General features: G+C 41.1%; 1 pseudogene; it reads left to right on the top strand.

Moving 5' to 3' along the window:
* Positions 1-1,656: 1,656 nt before the first annotated feature.
* On the top strand, positions 1,657-14,353 carry LOC121399385 (annotated as a pseudogene).
* The last annotated feature ends 5,885 nt before the right edge of the window (positions 14,354-20,238 follow it).

Below are 20,238 nucleotides of genomic sequence, written 5' to 3'. Positions count from 1 at the left end.
CTTATATATCTTACTGGATTTGAGAAGTAATCCAATTTTCAGCATAACAATAAATACTGTACACTGCAAGCAAAAATGTCCAAAAGTGACAAACAGGCACTTTAGTTCACAGATTGCATAGGGACATGACTGTTGCATTAACAAAAGGGCAAAATAGGCATTTGCCCAGGGCCAACCAGCATGTGAGCATCTCCAAAAATGCATATCTCTTATTTTAATCAGATGGTTATATTTTTTTTTTTTTTTTAGCTCATAACTTGAATGAATGAATTTTCCTTATTCAAAGTTCTTAAAATCTTGATAACATCTTGGTATAAAAAAAGTTTTACAAATTGAATATTTTTTTTCCTGAAGTCATCTGTGAGATTTCGAGTAAAGCTGGTCAAAGACGCAAAGATCTCATCGTACGAATCGAGGATGGTTTGTGTGGCATAGGTGGGGGAGTCCAAGGACACATGTAGAGGTAAGCATTCATTTGTAGGCTGATTCAGTTGAGTATAGTGCTTGAATTGTAAAAATGATTAGTGTGAAGCAGGTAGAAGTTTCAGTTAAGGGATCTTTTACTGAGAAATCTCAATTTCCAGTCCTAACTATGCTGATCTGCTCTTTGCTCTGATGCTCTTTTTTCTGTATTGTTGAAATGTTTTTATTAGCCTAAGCTATATTCTAAATTATAGCAACAACCTTGGTGCCAATGTCTTGCTGCCAAACATAGGGAGAAATATGGAGGGGAAAGATATGAAGTAGGTAAGTCGGGTAGTGAAAGGTTACAGTAGTCCAGATGGGAAGAAAAGACCAGTGCAGAGATGATGAAAATGGTCCAATTCTTGTTACTAAAATGGTAACATAAAAATAAAATGCTCAAGAGTGAATTATTATGATCCTAGTTGACAGTTGGCAGAGGCTTGTGGGCAGATAATTGTATAGAATGAAATTGGAAAACATCATAACTTAAGTATTTAAGTTGGTAAGAGAAAAATTGCCAGCACTCGGTTTGCCTTTAAAAAATGATTACAAAAAATGAGGTGTTAGTACCACACTTTGGCCAAAATATGTAAGCTCACGTGCCACGTCAAGGCCCCTCATTCTACGGCAGCTGGTCAACGCCACATCGTGATTTAGACTGATCGCTGACGATTTCTTTTTGTATTTAAGATGGAAACACTGGCAGAACAGTTTCTAATAAACAATTAAATACAGTATGTATAATGCAGCGACAATCCATTATAAACTTGCCCTGTCAGCAGTGGAGTGGTTATAACATTCCGTAAAATTCTTTCTCCTCCCAGCAGGCACTCCCTCAGGACCTTGATCTGTTATCTGTAAAGTGTTTAAAGATTGTTTGAGGCAAAGCGGTCAGTGTGGATGTCAGGCTGCATGCTGTCAAGGCCTTAGTACTGAGCTGTACAAATGTGACAAGGTTCTCTGCTGAGATCAGGTGTGTACTGTGTTCTTTGTGACTGTGTATCGCAGTCCTTTTTACTGGAGGGCTTCCTCTTGTTTAGTGCAGTGGAGTAAACAAAATACATAATGGTGCCTTATGTCTGAAGTAATCTGTCCATGTTAACTGGGGGAGCAGTGTCTCTAGCTCTACTGACATAACAGCCGAATGACTCAAAGCTGTTTATACCCTATTCTGTATATAAACAGGTTGTGCTTCTTTAAGAGATGGATTTTGCAGAGCAAGCTCCTTTTTCATATTTTCACTCCTCTGAAAGAGAGTCGTGCTTTATCCAAATTGGCTGGGACTAAAGTTCTCATGAAACTGGAAAATGTTCAGCCTGCAGGGTCTTTCAAGATACGTGGGATTGGACACTATTGTCAGAAGGTGAGTGGCCAGAAATATGAACAGCTGCCACATCATGTAAAATGGCACAAAATCTCAGTTATGCATACAGCTTTAAATACATGTTGAAAAGTGCATTCCTGTTGTTGCAGCTCTTTCCTATGAGATATTTAAACATACCAAGGATGAGTTGCACTGAATCTACTTTGCAGAGAGCATATACATGATTGCAATTAGCTTATATAAAGTTACGCATAGCTTGTAGCATACACACGGATACACACTGCAGGGAAGATGAACGTGTAAACACACTGCACAGTTTATATGCAGGAAGCAGAGACGGGCCAACCCGGCCAGGTGCCCTAGGCAACCTGGCCAGCCACGGCGCTGGCTGAGTGCCCTCTTGATTGCACATGCACCAAAATGCTCTCAAGTGTGCAGTGTCGGACTGGCCCACAGGGATACCAGGAAAACTCCCGGTGGGCCCAGGTGTCAGTGGGCCCTCCTGCTTCAAATCATTTGGCATATTTCAGGGCCATTCCCTATTTCTATGAGAACAAAGAGACTAAATAGATTGAATAATAGATTATAGTATGTAAAGAAAAGAGACTAGCAGAATAGAGGTTGTGTGAGGAGAGGAATTATAATAGTACTGAGTGGGCCCCTGATCTTAGGTCTTTTTGTGGGCCCCTGGTCTAAGGTTTTTTGGGTGGGCCCCTGGTGTCCCAGTCCGACACTGCAAGTGTGCATGTGCGAAACGGTGTGTGTGCATGTGCAGAAGCACATTTGCGGGAAAAAAAATCGTCGAGGAGAGACGGGACTGGACATGGGGTAGGCGACGTGCCTGGCGCCCCACCAGCTTTGCGCCCTAGGCACGTGCCTACTCTGCCTACCCCTAGTTCCGGCCCTGGCAGGAAGAGACACTGGGGCAGATTCACTGAAGGGAGAATTGTCGCCAGCTTCACACACTTCGTGCACCTTTGCAAGGCAAACATTTGTTACCACTACTCTAATTCACTAAAATGCGAAGTAGCATCCTGGGTCCAAATGCTGGCGTCTTTTTGCTAGCGTACTTCAGCAGTATGATTTCAAAGCGTAATTATGCTAGTGATCGTTTTTGCCTAGCGAAACTTTGTTTGTTATCTTATGCTTAGGTCAATTTGAAAAGGGTGGGTACATTAAAGTCATATGGAAGTCTTTATTAGAGATGGTGCAAATGCTTGAAGTGGCCACTTTTTATTACAAATGTCCAAGGAACCTGAATAAAGACAAGAGAGATCTTATAATGGCCTACACACGAGGCCACCCTAAAATTAATGTTCCATGCCCTTCAAACTGGGCAGCAAACTGGAAAATGAGGTTCAATGTAGATAAATGTAAGGTTATGCACTTTGGCAAAAACAATATAAATGCAAGTTATACACTAAATGGCAGTGTGTTGGGAGTTTCCTTAAATGAGAAGGATCTAGGGGTTTTTGTAGATAACAAGTTGTCTAATTCTGGGCAGTGTCATTCTGTGGCTACTAAAGCAAATAAAGTTCTGTCTTGCATAAAAAAGGGCATTAACTCAAGGGATGAAAACATAATTATGCCTCTTTATAGGTCCCTGGTGAGGCCTCATCTGGAGTATGCAGTGCAGTTTTGGACTCCAGTCCTTAAGAGGGATATAAATGAGCTGGAGAGAGTGCAGAGACGTGTAACTAAACTGGTTAGAGGGATGGAAGACTTAAATTATGAGGGTAGACTGTCAAGGTTGGGGTTGTTTTCTCTGGAAAAAAGGTGCTTGCGAGGGAACATGATTACACTTTACAAGTACATTAGAGGACATTATAGACAAATAGCATAAAGTGGATCACCGTACCAGAGGCCACCCCTTTAGACTAGAAGAAAAGAACTTTCATTTGAAGCAACGTAGGGGGTTCTTCACAGTCAGGACAGTGAGGTTGTGGAATGCACTGCCGGGTGATGTTGTGATGGCTGATTCTGTTAATGCCTTTAGGAATGTCTTGGATGATTTTTTGGACAGACATAATATCAAAGGCTATTGTGATACTAAACTCTATAGTTAGTATAGGTATGGGTATATAGAATTTATTTAAAAGTAGGGAGGGGTGTGTGTATGGATGCTGGGCATTTGGAGGGGTTGCACTTGATGGACTTTGTCTTTTTTCAACCCAATTTAACTATGTAACTATGTAAATGTCTGGGGAAAAATGTTAACCCAAAAAAGTTTAATAGTTAGGACTTTTGCAGGCAATAAAATAAGGAAAAGTCACCTGCATTTTTACAACTTTAATGCATTTCCGGTACACAGGATATGATGTCACTGACATAAGATTGAGGAAGATGTAGCTGTATTTTAATAGTTGCCTTGTCTGAGGTGGTGAAGTCGAAAAGTCGCCTGGCGATAGAGTGCGAATGAGCACTGGCAGCAGTCCCATTCGCCAGTGAATTGTCACCTACACCTGTTAGTAAATTGATGATGTCCCTGTGGATGGAATTTCTGGTGAAATATCACTAGCGTTAGCCACTTTGCCCTTTAGTAAACCTGCCCCACTGTATTTAACATACACAAAGACATAAATACATACAAAAAAATGGGGAATGTACTTCATTCTGCAACTCTACAGATAATTTGGAAGGAATTTACTAGCCAAGCAGAACAAGGAAAACTAGAGCTGCAAATTTGGGTTTAATAGCTTTTGGGTACTGGTAGCGACTGACAAAGCAATGTTGCATTCCTATGATGAATATAAATCACTGTTGTTAAAATATATGCATTGAATTTTCCTTATATTTACCTTGCAAGCCAACTTCACATGACTATGCAACAGATATGGTTTACCAACGGTGATTTATATAAATTCTGGTAGAAACTTAACTTAGATGGTTTGTCAGTTGCGCTGGAGGAGTAATTATACCCTGGTAACTATGTAGAAGTTTGAATGACAGGCTTGAAAGTTAATTCGATCACTACAATCAATGTATATATTTAGTAATCTTTGTTACTTCTATTCTCCTTAAGGCACATTGAGTACTATTAGTTTGGCCTAATGGTTCAGAGACTTTGTGAAGAGAAGTTTTATATCTTATTCCAAATATGCATTGTATTGCTGAATAAGAGATTTTTCAATGATCTGTTGCCTATGGCATTATGTCATTTTATATACTGTCTTGTTTAGTCTTGTACCTCAGTTCCACCCATTGCAGTATGAACCAGTCTGGAACAGGGAAATGCATTGGTTTTCCCTAGTCGTCTGCTGTGTTGGCTTGGATGGATATTGTGATAGCTAAAGCCGTTTGACACACTGACATGATGTTATATATATAAAGGTTGGGTTAGATATTTCCTAAAGGAATAGAGGTTTAGGAAGGGACCTATTGAATAAACCAGATAGAATTGTGCATGGCTGACGGTGCTGCATAAAGGTTGGTTCATTGACACAGAAAACAAAAATGTTTATCAGAAGGAATTTCTGGACTTTCTAAAAATAGTGTCAGTGCACAGACTGTGTGTGGAACAGCATACTTCATCCTGCTTGCAGTCAGATTAAAAACCACTAATACCAGTGTCTTAACTACCGGGGGAGCAGGGGGTGTGATTGGGCCAGGGCCCACACCCCCTCAGGGCCCCCTGGCTGCTCGCGCTCCACTGTCTTCTATGGATTTCCGGGTGTACGGAGGGGGGCGGGGGGCCCGGCTGCACGTTCTGCGCCAGAGCCCGTCCCCCTCTAGTTACATTACTGACTAATACCCGTTATGCAGCAGTTAACAAATATTATACAGACAATTATTTGTGCTTAATTTGCATTTTCCTTTTTCTAAATTTTATTTCAACTAAGGCTGGAATTGAATAAGGAGATAAGTGTAGGGACCCATAGGGTTAATCTGCCCCTATGGCTTTAATTCCCTACCCTTCCTCCTTTTCCCTAGTTGCTGGGCAAAAGCACATGTATCTAGTGTAATTTACATATCCTTATTTATTGGCCAAGAGGTGTAATGACCACTTCCTACCACACTTCAATATAGTGTGCGGAAAGGGGTGGATCTTCCTCTTTAGCTGCTGGTGTCCTGATCAACTGGTTGTACAGAAGCAAGGGCAACACATGATATAGAAAACATAGCTGAGGTACTCACCTGTGAGAGCAGAAACAATGGCTAAGCATTGGATAGGGAGCAGAGAAAGCATTGAAAGCAGTGACAAACTAAATATTTATTTTCTCTGTTTTGTAGCTTGCGAAGAAAGGCTGCACGAGGTTTGTCTGTTCCTCAGGTATTGATTAAGCTACTCTATTTGGGTGTCTGTTGATCTTTTATCTTTTTTTATACAATAGTAATAGTTTTTCTTTTGTATCTATATTCACTTACAGTATCTATCGTGCTTTCTTCTGTTGGTGCTTTTGCTATCTCTGCCTTATACATCCTCTGTCTCTCACACACAGGGGGTAATGCTGGGCTTGCAGCAGCTTATGCTTGTAGGGGACTGAACCTCCCAGCAACCATTGTTGTTCCACAAAGTACTGGAGCAGATATTGTACAGAAGCTGCAGGATCTGGGAGCTGATGTTGTGATAATTGGAAAGGTAAAAACCCCTCAACACTATCCATTTATGCATTCATGTAGTCTCTCTAGAAGTGTAAAAGAGGCCTCAGACTTTGTTGAAAACTTTGTTTGATTATCCTTTGTATTCCTTTACTGTGCACTCCCAAACAACAGCAGTTTGTAAATCCCTCCCCCTGCACCCACTTATATACCCCTGCGTAATAGTCTGCAGTATATTATTCTTATGCTTTGAAAGGTGGGCTTATGGTTTACCAATGGCCCCACTGGTACCATGGCCACAGTACAGGTACGACTCCTGGATGACAACCACACATTCTCCACTATGTTAAATATGGTTCATCCATACATGTATATTTTCCAGAAGCTTTGCTACTAGTGGGGCTTGGTAATGGGTTGATCGGTGAGTTATTACATCACAAGTAGGTGCTCAATGCACTTCTACTAAGTAACCCTTCAGATCAGCCCTTGAACCTATCCATTGGGTTAGTGCAATTGGGTCTCTGTTTGTGGAGTCATATTGTACTTATATCTAACTGTCCCACTGAATAATAAGCCATATCCTTAACTAACTCTTACTGAGTGTGGTCAGAATTAAGGTAAGATTTCTAAAATGGTGATAACACATTTCTTTACAACATTTTCCAAGACCTGTACAAGTGAACTGGGCATGGGTATATATTTGAGTGGATTTACTGGAGAACTGTCTTTTCATCCTATATGTTAACAATCCACCGCAACTCCTGTATATCAACTCACTGCAATGGTGGTGCTGGTCATCCGCAGACCCGGGCAGGTCCCACAACAACAGCAATTCTTGTTCAAGGATCCGCACACACTCTATTATTCTGTAGTTGGGGAAGTGCCCCTTTCTTTATTTTATAACACCACCAGTGATACTGGTGGTGTTATAAAATAAAGAAAGGGACACTTCCCCAACTGCAGAATAATATAGTGTGTGCGGATCCTTCATCCTATATGAAATAATCAAACAACCCAAATATAATTTTATATTACCAGGGCTGCTATCAGAGGTGAGATGGGGGACTGTTGTGCAAAATCTGCATCTGAAGGGGGCCCAGCCCATACCCAGTGTCTCATTTTTCAGTTGGTTTTGCTGTGATAGGGAATGTATGGATATAAAACCTAACAGCAGTTGTAGCCAATGTCTATTAGTACTTCAGCTCATTTTCCATGTGGAAGGCTCTAATATTATAAATATTAGGGAACCAGGGCATGAAACTGATGAGGGACAATGGGCTCTAGATTAGTGAGCCAAGATAATGACCAATGCATATTTTAATTATATAGGGTTTATTTACTATAGCTACAAGCACTGAAGTACTAAATGGTGCAAAATTACTTAATCTGTGGGTTCTGGCAGTGCCAGAGGGGCTGCTGTAAGAGGCAATAGACATTCACTATTTCGTGAGGGTGGTGGGGGGGGGGGCTATTTGGCCCTCTGTATACTTGAAATGCCAGGGCCTATTAGCACCCGTACACAGAACACTTGAGCTTGAATAAATTGCAGGTGCAATCCCCGCTCTGTAACTTGTCCATTTTGCTATTGGTTCCTACAGAAAACAGCATAAGGTTGAAAGTACAGATAAAACAGGGTGTTTTGCCCTTGTCTTTTGCACTTTGCCCCTCAGTTTATGCATATAAAGCAGACCATCCAGCTCAAAAAGATTTCTTTGTTGGGTAAGTTTTAGTTATACTAATTACAAAAATGCCTTGTTGTCACAGTAGCTAGGGAATTCAGCTATTAACAGATTAATGCGCAGATTAAAATATAGCCTACAACAAAACATTTATTGTGTCAAGTGTAATTACAGACATTAAATAAAACATTTTATCAAAACCTAGAATATAAACAGTTTGGTGAATTTTATACATGTCATTTAGCAAAACATTAGCGTATAAAGTGACTCATAAAATGTATGAAAACAGACCTCAAAGAGCCTGCAATTAAGGTGAAATGATTCGTGGAGATAATACTTAGTTGATAGGAGCAGCTTAGTGCTTTGTGTCTCAAACAAGTGCAGTCCCAATACCAAGATACATCTGCCTTCTACTATGTCAGCTTATGGGTAACCATTTAACCCAAATGTGCCTGTGATCTTCACCTGTTTTCAGTACTCTGGGCCCTGGTGGCATTTTCCATAAAAAACCTTCAGCCTTGAAGCAACTACAGAGGGGTACATGGTGTCTGCTATCCTGCCTTGTACTGAGGTGAGAACCTCAATCCCAATATCAAGATACAGTACATCTAACTACTAGTATATCAGCTATGTATGGGTTCTGCCCAAACAAAACCTCTTAAATTGCTATTTCTGTCGTTAGGTTGAAGTTAGCAGGATTGCCTGACCATTTCATGTTGTGTTTGAGAAGCTTTTGTCCAATTTTCTTATATGCTGGAATGCACATGGAGCTAACTCCCTCGCACTCAAAGCTCTAGTTACAGAGTAAATTATTGTAAACAGATGTGTGTTTTTAAAATCTTAACAAAAAAAATTAATTTGTTGCCCTGATAAAACAAACAAACTAAGGTCCCTATCACATTCACACACACTACTTGAATATTATCATTAGCCAAATATATGACTGATTACAGTATTGGAGTAAAAGAGGCACAATCCATATTTCATCAATAATACTGATCTATAGGACGGAAAATCATAAACCAGCTTAAACCAGCTGTAAAATTGGTGAAATACAGTACCAAAAAGGCAGTCCAGTCTTTCCCTGGATATATACCGTATATACTCGTGTATAAGCCGACCCGTGTATAAGCCGAGGTACCTAATTTTACCTACAAAAATGGGAAAACTTATTGACTCTTGTATAAGCCTAGGGGGAGAAATGCATTTCACACTCCTGATCCCGACTGTGTGCCAGCGAACTAGAAGCCAGTGAACTAGAAGCCAGTGAACTAGAAGCCAGTGAACTAGAAGCCAGTGAACTGAGCACAGTGGGGGGGCTGAAGCTGAAGGAGGGCTGGAGAGACTAAGGTTGAACATAGTTGTGTGGCCAGACCAAAAGTGACAGTAAAGTTGCAGCAAGTTCTACTCTGCACACACTCACCTCCACAGTCTGTCCCAGCTCCAAATGAAATCCCACCACACACACAGCATGCAGCCAGGCAGAGAAACAATCCCAGGGAATTCGTGCTGTGCTGCTCAAGTCCTCCCTCTCTCTCTCTCTTGTGCTGCACGAGTCTGCTCGATCTCCCTCCCCCTCCCTTCCTGCTTTTCAAGTCTCCCGTTCTCTTCGTGCTGCTTTCTCCGTGTCACAGCCCGAGTAATCTGATCGGGCTGCAGGAATGTGACAAGGGAGGAGCGGAGCCGAGCACCAGTTGATTCAGACAGCAGAAAAGAAAAGCTGCGCATGTGCCAGGGTTCTACTGCGGGTCAGTGTAAAGCCGGGAGGCGCTTCCTGATGACGCACTGAAGCAGTCAGAGAGGAAGACTTTTGCCAGGATGGGGGTGAGTGAGAGCACGCAGGAGCTCCTAAGCGCAGCCTTTCCTTTTGCAGCCTGACCCGCGTATAAGCCGAGGTAGAGTTTTTCAGCACATTTTGGGTGCTGAAAAACTCGGCTTATACGCGAGTATATACGGTACTGTAAATGGATTCAACAAATGTAACATAGTAAGTTAGGTTAAAAAAAGACACAAGTCCATCAAGCTAAACCATTTCTGTCTATATACTGTATAACCTGCTTATAGCTTCCAGTACACAGGCAGATATATAAGCTGCTGACAGACTTAGGGGGTTATTTAATTTCAATTTTTAAATCCAAAAAGTTTGACCAAACTAGAATCCATGATTTGGCCTTATTTATTATTAAAAAAAGATCGATTTAATCAGATCGTAGGAAAACTCGATAAAATTGAGTGAAAATCCGAATTATATGATTTTTCCGGAGTTTTTCCCAAAACGCACGTTTTTCCGGCTTTTTCCAGAAAAGACAGAATTTTTTGGATTTTTGCCCAAAAACCCACAAATAGTCCAATTTCGGGCTAATTCTAGCAGAGACCACAGAACTTCCAAATATGATAGTGACCTTTCCATTGACTTATATGCAACCTAAGCAGGTCTGAGATGACGGATTTTTAGATTCTGAATTTTTGCAGCATCGGGCTTTAATAAATCCCTTAAAATTCGAGTTTTAAATAAAACCCTGAAAAATGTGAGCTTTGCCCCAAAAAGCCTTACTGGAGCTTAGTAAATAACCCCTTAAGTATGGGTCTCTCCGACAGGCTTCCCCCATCAGTATCTGGATCAATATCAATTGACCGGATGTCTAAAAAATGTTTAAAAATCCATGCTTTTTTATGTACCGGTATGTCCACCACTCCACTAACAGGAGATATTTTATATCCTATCTAGCTACTCCACATCAGGGCACAGGATACACACGATACTAATATTATAGCAGCCAGATGAGTCCAAGCAGGTGCAGTTTTCACAGACATGATAGAAGGAGTTGCAGGGCATGGTGCCTGGAACAACATGCCTACTGAAAGGGTTATATGAGGATTTCCAGACCTTCCTCTACTACAAGGTGTTCATCATTAACTCTCTCCCCCTCTGCCAACTGCAGGTCTGGGATGATGCTGATGCACATGCTCACCAGCTGACTGAAACTCCTGGCAGTGTGTATATCTCTCCATTTAACCATCCTCTCGTCTGGTGAGCAGAAATCATAGTATTTTTCTTTGTGCACTCATACGGTATCTTGGGAACTGCAGAAACTGGCTCAACAAATGAATAGTTATGGCAGCTACTTCTCCCATATGTCCTATTAGAATTGGTGCCATGCAAGAATGAAAGGAGTAAGGAATAAGTACTGCGTTCACCTTTTTTTAAATCAGTCCCTATCAACCTTTAGTTTCATCAAGTCTTTTCATGCTTTCTACAAGCATTATCAAGGCCTCAGCCATTTGAAGCTTTCTTACCATAATAACAATTATAGATTGCATATAGACATATCCTTGTATTTCATATGTACAGAAAAGCTGTAACCAAAACTGCAGTACTATTATTTGTTTAGAAAGTCTTTTTCGGGTAATTTAACAGAAGGTGCAACGTTTGCTACAGGTCTAATTGCCTTTAGCAACCAATCAGCAGGTAGCATTTACTGGTTTAGCATTTAACTTATTGGTTACTATGGGTTACTGTGTCGGAGTAAAAATGAGCATGTTTTGTTACCTATAGGATGTGAGAAATTTTATTGTAGAAGAGAGAAGAAATTCACATTAGACTGCCCTATGGACAACTAGATGCTGCCCAAGCAGTCCATTTTTATCTTTCAAATTTTGCAAGCCTCCAAAATGAGCCTGGTCTTACACTTACTGAAAAATACTGATTTAAATGTTACTACACACATAATGGAATGAATATTTTTACTACACATTTATATACAAACTAAAGTCTAACTCAACTCAGGGCTGGAACTAGGGGTAGGCAGAAGAGTCACATGCTTAGGGCTTAAAGCTTGGGGTGCTAGGCACGTATCTGCCTAGCAGACGTATGTGCCTACCCCATTCTGGCTGAGGGAGTTCTGCACTCCAACTGCAAAGCACACAAATGTGTGCCAGTCCGCGCTTGTTTGCATGCATATGCTCACATTTGAGTGCATGCGCAGGGGGAGAAGTGCCCGGCCTGGGGGGGGGATTTCCAATAGGAAAAATAAAAACACTCACAGCTTGCAATAAAACAATATAGACTTTATCTAAACTGTATTTAGTAACTGTAAACGCAAATCACACAATATAGCTTTAACTCTGCGGAACCTGTGTGGACTATCAACACCTGACACAGTCTCTCAATGCCACAGTCCCACATCGGATGGATAAATGCAAAATCACTCCGGTCAGATCAATGTCCCTTCCCCAAGAGCTCTTATGTCCCCAGTTAGCGCTACCTGCTCCAAGGTACCTTTCCTTTTGAAAGTAGTAGCTGCTCCCACATGGCAGGTACACGGGCAAGACCTGTCCTCACCCTGTCCAGCAGCCGTGTCACTCTCCACAGATCTGATTCTCTCTGGCTGCTGCAGAAGGGATTTCCTCTTTAAGCTCTGTGGGGAAACCCTGTACATTTGGCTCCAAAGTCAAGCTGATGGCTCTCCAGCCTGTTACTGGGCTGAATGATGTCACAGAAAAACAGGGTAAAGATTTGTTTGATGCCCTACATGTCTCTCTAATGAGCAGATATGATGTATTGTAATTATACTTTAAATTTATGTGAATTGTATTTCTTATAATATACTGTACTTATTGTTTACTAATAGCAGTAAACCCTTGTTGCCAGGCAAAGAGGTTTAAGCTTGGAAACTATAAACCAGCGTCTCTGAATATTTGAAACCAATTGTTATCTTCTTACTGCTGCCATAGTTGATGGCTTATTCTTTAAAAATTACAGTCACCTTGACTTGTGAAATTTTTTTTTTCAGGGAAGGCCACTCCAGCCTTGTGTGTGAACTAAAGGCCTCTTTGGGTTCTCAGAAGCCAGGGGCACTGGTTGTTTCTGTAGGGGGTGGTGGGCTCCCTGGCTGGGCTAGCTGAAGGGCTGAAGAAGGTGGGCTGGTCTGATTTCCCATAATTGCAATGGAGACTAAAGGGGCCCACTGTTTGAATGCAGCTCTTGAAGCAGGAAAAACCCATCAGCCTTCCAGATATTACCCAGGTTACGATTCATGCCATGCAAACATTTTCTCCTTTTGTCATCTATTTACACATTAGAGAGTTCTGGTACATTATTATGTTATATATACATATATATTACAATACCTTTTTTACACGATTATCCCAGCACTGATGCCACCCCACTGGAGAACAACAGCTTACTTACAGTAACACATCATAAGAAATAGGCCCTGGCCTAGAAATGACAAGTCTTTTCTTCACTGATATCTGTAATACAATGACCTGTCAGTGTGTAATGTGTGTGTCTGTCTCTTTTAGTGTTGCCAAGTGTCTCGGTGCCAAGACAGTAATGTGGACAGAGCCTTTGAGTGTACAAGGGAGCACAACGTTATTTCCATTACTGTTGATGACAGAGAAGCCATACGGGCTGTGGAATGTTTTTGTGTGTGTATATAAGGGCAGATGCTCTTTTTCTATGGGGTTTCGAAAAGCATTCTTCACCTTTTTCTTTTGTATTCTTCAATTTTCTTTTAGGTCCCATTTTTCATTAAGTCATTACAGCATCATTTTGTGAAAAGAGCTCTGTAGAATATAAGAGAATAGGGATGCACCGATCCGCTATTTTGGATTCGGCCAAACACCCTGAATCCATCGCGAAAGATTCAGCCGAATTCAAACCAAATACTAATTTGCATATGCAAAATTAGAGGTGGGAACGAGAAAACATTTTTTAGCTTCCTTTTCTGTGGCAAAAGTCAGGCGATGTCCTCTCTGCCTTAATTTGCATATGCAAATTAGGATTTCAGATTCGGGTTCGGCCGGGCAGAAGGATTAAGACGAATCTGCTAAAAAAAAGGCCTAATCTGTCTGAATCCCGGATTCGGTCACCCTACTTTCAACATAGTATTTACCTTTTAAATGTAGACCTATGGCTATAACAGGCATTTGATATTTTATCAGCAGCCATTTGGTTACATCAATTTTCTACCTGAATCCTACAACAAATTGCTTCATTCCCCAATTAACAATATTGCTGTAACTTCCCAATACCCCTCTGGTAAAAGGGCTTTATTATTTCCTTCATTGTGTCCCCTCATTCCTATGTCTTACATCTACCAGGTTCTGATTTACATCCCTTACTTCATGTTCAATCCTTTTTCCAGATGATGAGTTAATTTTTGTGGAGCCTGCATGTGGAGCTTGCCTTGCCTGCTGTCTATTCAGGACATATCCAACGCCTGCAGCAGGAGGGAATCTTGAAGACACCCCTTGACCCCATTGTGGATGGTAGTGTGTGGAGGCAGTTCGATCAGCATTTCTCAGCTAAAACACTTCACAATCCCAGCTGAATATGAATTGAAAACTCCAATAAAATCAAATTATTCCCTTTTCTGTCTTTGTATTAACATTAGAAAACCAACTCTGCCAAGAGATGGATAAAGATAAAATCGGGGGTAGTGCTTTGGGGCTGGGAGCCTGCACGGCCCCATTTTTCCACACCTTCTCTCTCTCAGAAATACATAGGATTTCGAGGTTGACATACCGTATATTTTGGGGTTAACAAACATAATAAATAAGTTAGACAACTAGAAAAGAAAAGTTTCTAAGCATAGAGGAAATTTGCTGGCTTTGCTTGGTGAAATGCTCTGTTGAGCCACAGGGGAGGAGCAGAACACCTGAGTTTATACCAGCATCCTCATAATTTGTACAAACTTTGGGTTTAATTGTGATTGATCTGTGTCTCAGTATTAACTTTATTTTACACACCCTTATACATCCCTGTTTCTTTGCCCATATATGTGTCCTGATCCTTTTTCCTGCATCATCTGTATAGTAAATGCTCAAAACCTGTGCTCTTCACTCTCTGTTTGGTTGCCCTTTCCTCCCTGTCTCTCCGTCCATCTCTGATAAATATCCTGATTCCCATAAACCCTCCTTTTAAAGCTCACTGGGATAAGACCCCTATAAATCATAACTCTCCAGCCAATATCTTATGTAAAAAGGTTCCTCAAGGCTGGAAATCCTATTACCAGAAGCCCATTAATTATACCAAGTCAGTTCTCCTTGCGTGTAATAATTACTGCCGTTCTTGCAACTAAGCCAGGGCCTGTCCAATACAGGACTGGAAGGGACGTAAAACATGTATTGAAAATCAATTGAAACTATGGCCTACAATGCAGGAGAGGAACCAGCTTGACAGCTTCTATGTGCAAGATCCCATCGAGTGTCTGCAGGAAGAGCATATCGATTGACAGGTTATAGGATTTTTCTTGTATAGATTATGAGTTAAGGATGATTAAATGCATTTTCTTAATATAGGTAAACATTTTGTGAAAGTCCCCTGATTAACGGGGGGGAAATGTTAAAGGCCTCATGATGCAAAAGCAGAATGAACAGACACGAAGGAAGGAACATTACCCGTTGCTTATAGCAATACATGGGGTCTTGTTAACTGTTGGCAACATTTGGTGTTCGAACTGCCTTTGTACAATTTAGCTAATCAGAGTAAGGCCGCGTAAACCCCCAATTTAAATAAAGCTCTCGTACCAGTAATTAGACCAAGCTTACAGTGATTGTGCCCTATAGCTTTAAAGGATCATTGTCATCCGGAACACATGTTTTTTTTCAAAACGCGATTCAGATTGAATAGTGCTACTCCAGCGAATTCTGCAACTGCAAATTCATTTCTCACAAACAACAAACACTATTGTTTATTTTTATATTCACCACTTTGAAATCTGACATCGGGCACACCTTTTGTCATTTTACCCAGATCGCCCCAGCGTCAGTGTGACTTGTGCCTGCAAGTGCAATTAGACAGAGAAATGCTTTCTGGCGGCTGCTGTTTTTCTTGTCATAGTACTGCATGCACTGTGTTCAGTGAACATGGATGTTTTTTCTTTCCTAGTTGACAGTGTTGTTCCATTTGATCTAACAGGCAGCATGTTTCATTTGTGATTAGGGAGTGTTATGGATGTACCTGGGTCCTATTGTTCTTTCTGTTTGGGCTGCTGGGAGGGGGCAAGCGGTGGGGTGAGTCACTCCAACCTTGCAAGGTACAGCAGTACAGGTGATTGAGTTTCATCAGAGCACAAGTCACATTGACTTGGGCAAGCTGGAAATTGGACAATATGTCTAGCCCCCATGTCACGATCTCCAAAATTGACATATAAACAAAAATGTTTGCTCTTTTGAGAATTGAGATTTCAGTGCTAGGATTGTTGCCTGGCAGACTACCGCACTATTAACTGACTCATTTTAGACAAAAAAATGTTTTTTTCCCATAGACAGTTATCCCTTAATTGAAAATCTCAGACTGCCTATCTCAATATGCTGTTGTATTGGTGCGAGAAGGTGCCAATTGCTTATAGACTATACAACCTATGTGTGTTGTTTGGTACAATTTATGCTGTGTTGGCAGGGGGCATAGACAGACCATGAGGAAAGGTAGGCGATATAGAAATAAGGATCCTTATCCGGAACCAATATCAGAAGTCCGATTAGCAGATGGCTGTCTCCCATAGCTCCATTTTATCCAAAACAATCCCATTTTTAAAGATGATTTACTTTTTCTCTGTAATATAAAACAGTTGTTGTACTTTGACTCCCAACTAAGAGATAATTAATCCTTATTGGAAGCAAAACCAGCCGTTGTTGTAATTTAATGTTTACTGAATTGTCTAGTAGACATAAGCCATTGAAGACCCAAATTACAGAAAAATCATTATGGAAAACCCAAGTCCACCGACATATTCGATAACAGGTCAACCGTGTATATGCTAACTATCTTCATAACAGGGACCTATTCTGAGGATTTATTTATTGCTAGAACCATTTGTTTTGTTTGTCCCTAATACCATTTGTCCTAATACACGTCTCACTTATCATATCATTGCACGTTCAGGTGCTGGCACTTGAATCACGTGTGCGGATTTAGAAGTCACTTGAATTCCGACCTGGATAAGCATTCTGCCTTTGCCTGTGCCTTTATTGGGCCTGTGGAATTTACTTTTCATATAATATCAAATAGGGGTTACTATTCCCTATATATGTGTCATACTTTGATATTGAGAATACAGTTCACAGTATGTTTGAAGACCGATGACTACGTATATGAAACATATCATTTCAGTGTCTATAATTGTAGTAGTTTATAGGTTTTTACTTCAGGGCAAATGCGAACCGGTGAGTCACATGAAACAAAATACAAAGTATTTTGAAAGACCCACAATAGTCGTGACAAGTCAAGATTCCCACTTTTCAGAGAACATTCACTTATACGAACTTACATGAATCTCTGGTTAAGAGACGAAGAAGGCCCTGTTTTGAGTTAATTAGAAGCTCAAACCTTAAGCTCTGCCTCTGTAGTCTCTTCCACAGCTTCCCTTTCTCGCATATTTGCTCTCCACTTAGACTCTATTCTCTGCCTCTCACACCTCGTTCTTTCTCTCTAGCTGGAGTATGCGTAAGAAGCTTTTCTCTGAAATATTATATTATGCTTCATGGGCAGAGAGTAACAGTGGCAGACCTTATCTTTGAAAACAACTTTCTCATCCGTTATTTCGAATCTTTCTTTTGATTAATCTTACCGAGACGTACGGCACTCATCTGAATCCAGGACATCGATTTTGGCCTGTTCAATGGTGTTTACTCGAGAAGATTAACTCTCTGGCATGCTACAAATTCGAATACCCAGTACCTGTTCTAAGGGAATAACTTAATTACCGGGGTGGGCCTGTGTTAGAAGCAACGCAGAGGGAAGCTGAGGGTAGTGCACTGGCCCATTATCTTTCTACTCACAGGACTTCTGTTCTCCTAGTGTGAATATGTGCTCACCATACGTTGGTGACAGGAAAATGATATATAGTATCCTCAAAATGTGGTCATAAGCCTGTTCCATTTCCTCTACAAAAATGAATGAATTGTTTGAGTTTCTTTTAATCCTTCCGAATTATGTCACCCATACTTATTAGGTAATTTGCTTGGGCAGCATAACACTGTTGTAAGCCCTTCTAAGCCTTGTGTGTTACATTTTCTAAATGGCTTGCATCTTCCATGTTAGTAGTGATTAAAAAATTCCAAACACTTTGTTGTCTAAGGCCCAAAATCTTTGATTCAACCCCCGAAGAAAAAAGGTTGTGGGGCCTGTTATTTCAGATCTCGGGACCTGGGGTTTCTGGATAAGGGGTCCTTTTTGGTCCCCTGCAAATTCAAGGATTCTTCATGTTCTTAAAGTAATTTCATAGTTCTAAAAGAAAGCCCGCGTACATATCCCAAACATCGAAATTTCAAAGTATGTGAAATTTAAAATAATACTAACTCAATTGTCCCTGCTGGTCCATAACAGGACTTGAGACTTTATATAAATTTGTTTGAGATGAATAGCAAAGAATCAAAGATATTTCATTGACCGACGTGAGAAATAAAGCAATATCAATTGTTTAAAACTGATCGGCAGGAGACTGCTCTTTATTAATTACAACTTCTAGCTAGGATAACAGGTTTGAATAATGAATCGGTATACCCTAGTCATTAGTACCTGTGCATGCCTAATCTTCAATTTCCCAAGAAAGGTAAAGTGTGAAAGACTCTGTCCTTCCCAATCAAGTAGTGGTATGAAGTCTAAGGAGAAAGCGGGGTGGGAGGAGCGGGGCAGGAAAGGTTGGTGGCGAAGGGGAAGGAGGGACAGTGGGGAGCCCAGGTGAGACGAAGAGATGTATGTAAGAGTGAGAGGATAGGGGGTAATGAGGCCTTGCGCCTGGGAACAGGTGGTCAGGAGTTGTTTTGTCGGGGAGAAAAAAAAGCTCAGGAGTGTAGGTAAGTTCATTAGTTTGCGGAGATTCCTAGACGTGTTGAGGTTTTGGTGTAGCATTGAGCAGGCCTCCCATGTCAAAGGTGAGTTGGAGTAGGTGATTTACAGAACCTATTAGAGAGAGACGAGAGGGAACGATTCAAGACAAGAAGCTCAAAGTCACGGAGACCCTTGAATAAATGGCTGCCCCGTTGAATGTGTTAGAGTGAAGAGGCAAGAATAACGTTTGATCCAGTCTCCATGCGTGCCGCTATGTTGCAAGGGGAAAAGAACTGAAGCTCAGCAATGGAGCACCTATTGCGATGATAGCATAGACTGTGCATAAAGGGGGGGGGGGAACATGGATGTTGGAGCGCCGCTGCGTTTCTGTCCCAGGTAGTCTCGGGGGAAGTTACAGCGAGCCTGGTGCTTGCTGCCGGAGTAGGATGTGCAGTTGCCTGATAGATTTGGTTATTCGTTAAAAGAAGAGATCGATGTCTAATGACATTAGCATTAAAAACCAGCAAATAGATGGTGTTGATGGCTCCAGATAAAAGGGATGTAACAGTGTAGTTGGCGTTCGTTACATCGAAGGAGCAAGTTAATGGGTAGTTTAAGTTATCCGTACAGACAACAGAGAAAAGGGAAATAATTATTAAGAAGTTTTAGAAGATTTCAGTTAAAATGGAGCCTGGTGGGAAGGATGGCGCCTTCAGATAAGTGTCGGAATCTTTCTGGAATAATTGGGGTTCTTTGCTGGATAGGATGGATCCGGGTATAGCCTGCGAATTTGCAAGGGTTGAGCCTTTAGATCACGGCATGTAACGAAGGCTAAGCCAGCGCTTACTGTGTTACATGGAAACGCGCGGGTAGTATGTGGTTGAACGGAGTATCTGAGAAAACAGTGTCGTTCTGGATTAGTTATAATCGTCATTAGGTAACAGGTATGCAGGTGATAGCGCTTTTGTATCGACAGAGTGTGTATGCGAGAACCAGGAATGGGTGGGTAGCTGAGATAGCTGTGTCTGGAGTTTGCCCATGAAATCAGGGAAGCCTATGTTAACTGGCTGGGGTGCGCAAATGACGAACTATAAGTATGCAAATAAGAAATCACAGAGGATAAGAAGCAGCAATGTGTCAATGATAACGTTTTTTAAATAAATAGCGAAATTGGAGCTTGTCGTCGCCCTACCAAATTCGTCATAGTGAAATCTCCAAGTAAATTTCAGACGGGGAGTGTGCTGTTCTCTTCATAGTTAATTGCTTACATTATTATCAATCCTTCTTATCTATGTTATTTTCTGTGCATTGTTGTACTGCTGCTTTCTGCTGGACAAAATGTGCATGCTGCACACCTCTGTTCTTGTTAGTAAAGTTTTTCCTCTCAGGGGCGTGGTTTTCTGCAGCTCAGTCCTTCTCACTTCCGGCAGCCATTTTCATTGCCTCATTTACTG

This window comes from Xenopus laevis, chromosome 1S (assembly GCF_017654675.1).
Source record: "Xenopus laevis strain J_2021 chromosome 1S, Xenopus_laevis_v10.1, whole genome shotgun sequence".
Classification (NCBI taxonomy): Eukaryota; Metazoa; Chordata; class Amphibia; order Anura; family Pipidae; genus Xenopus; species Xenopus laevis.
This window is presented reverse-complemented; position numbering and strand designations above follow the sequence as displayed.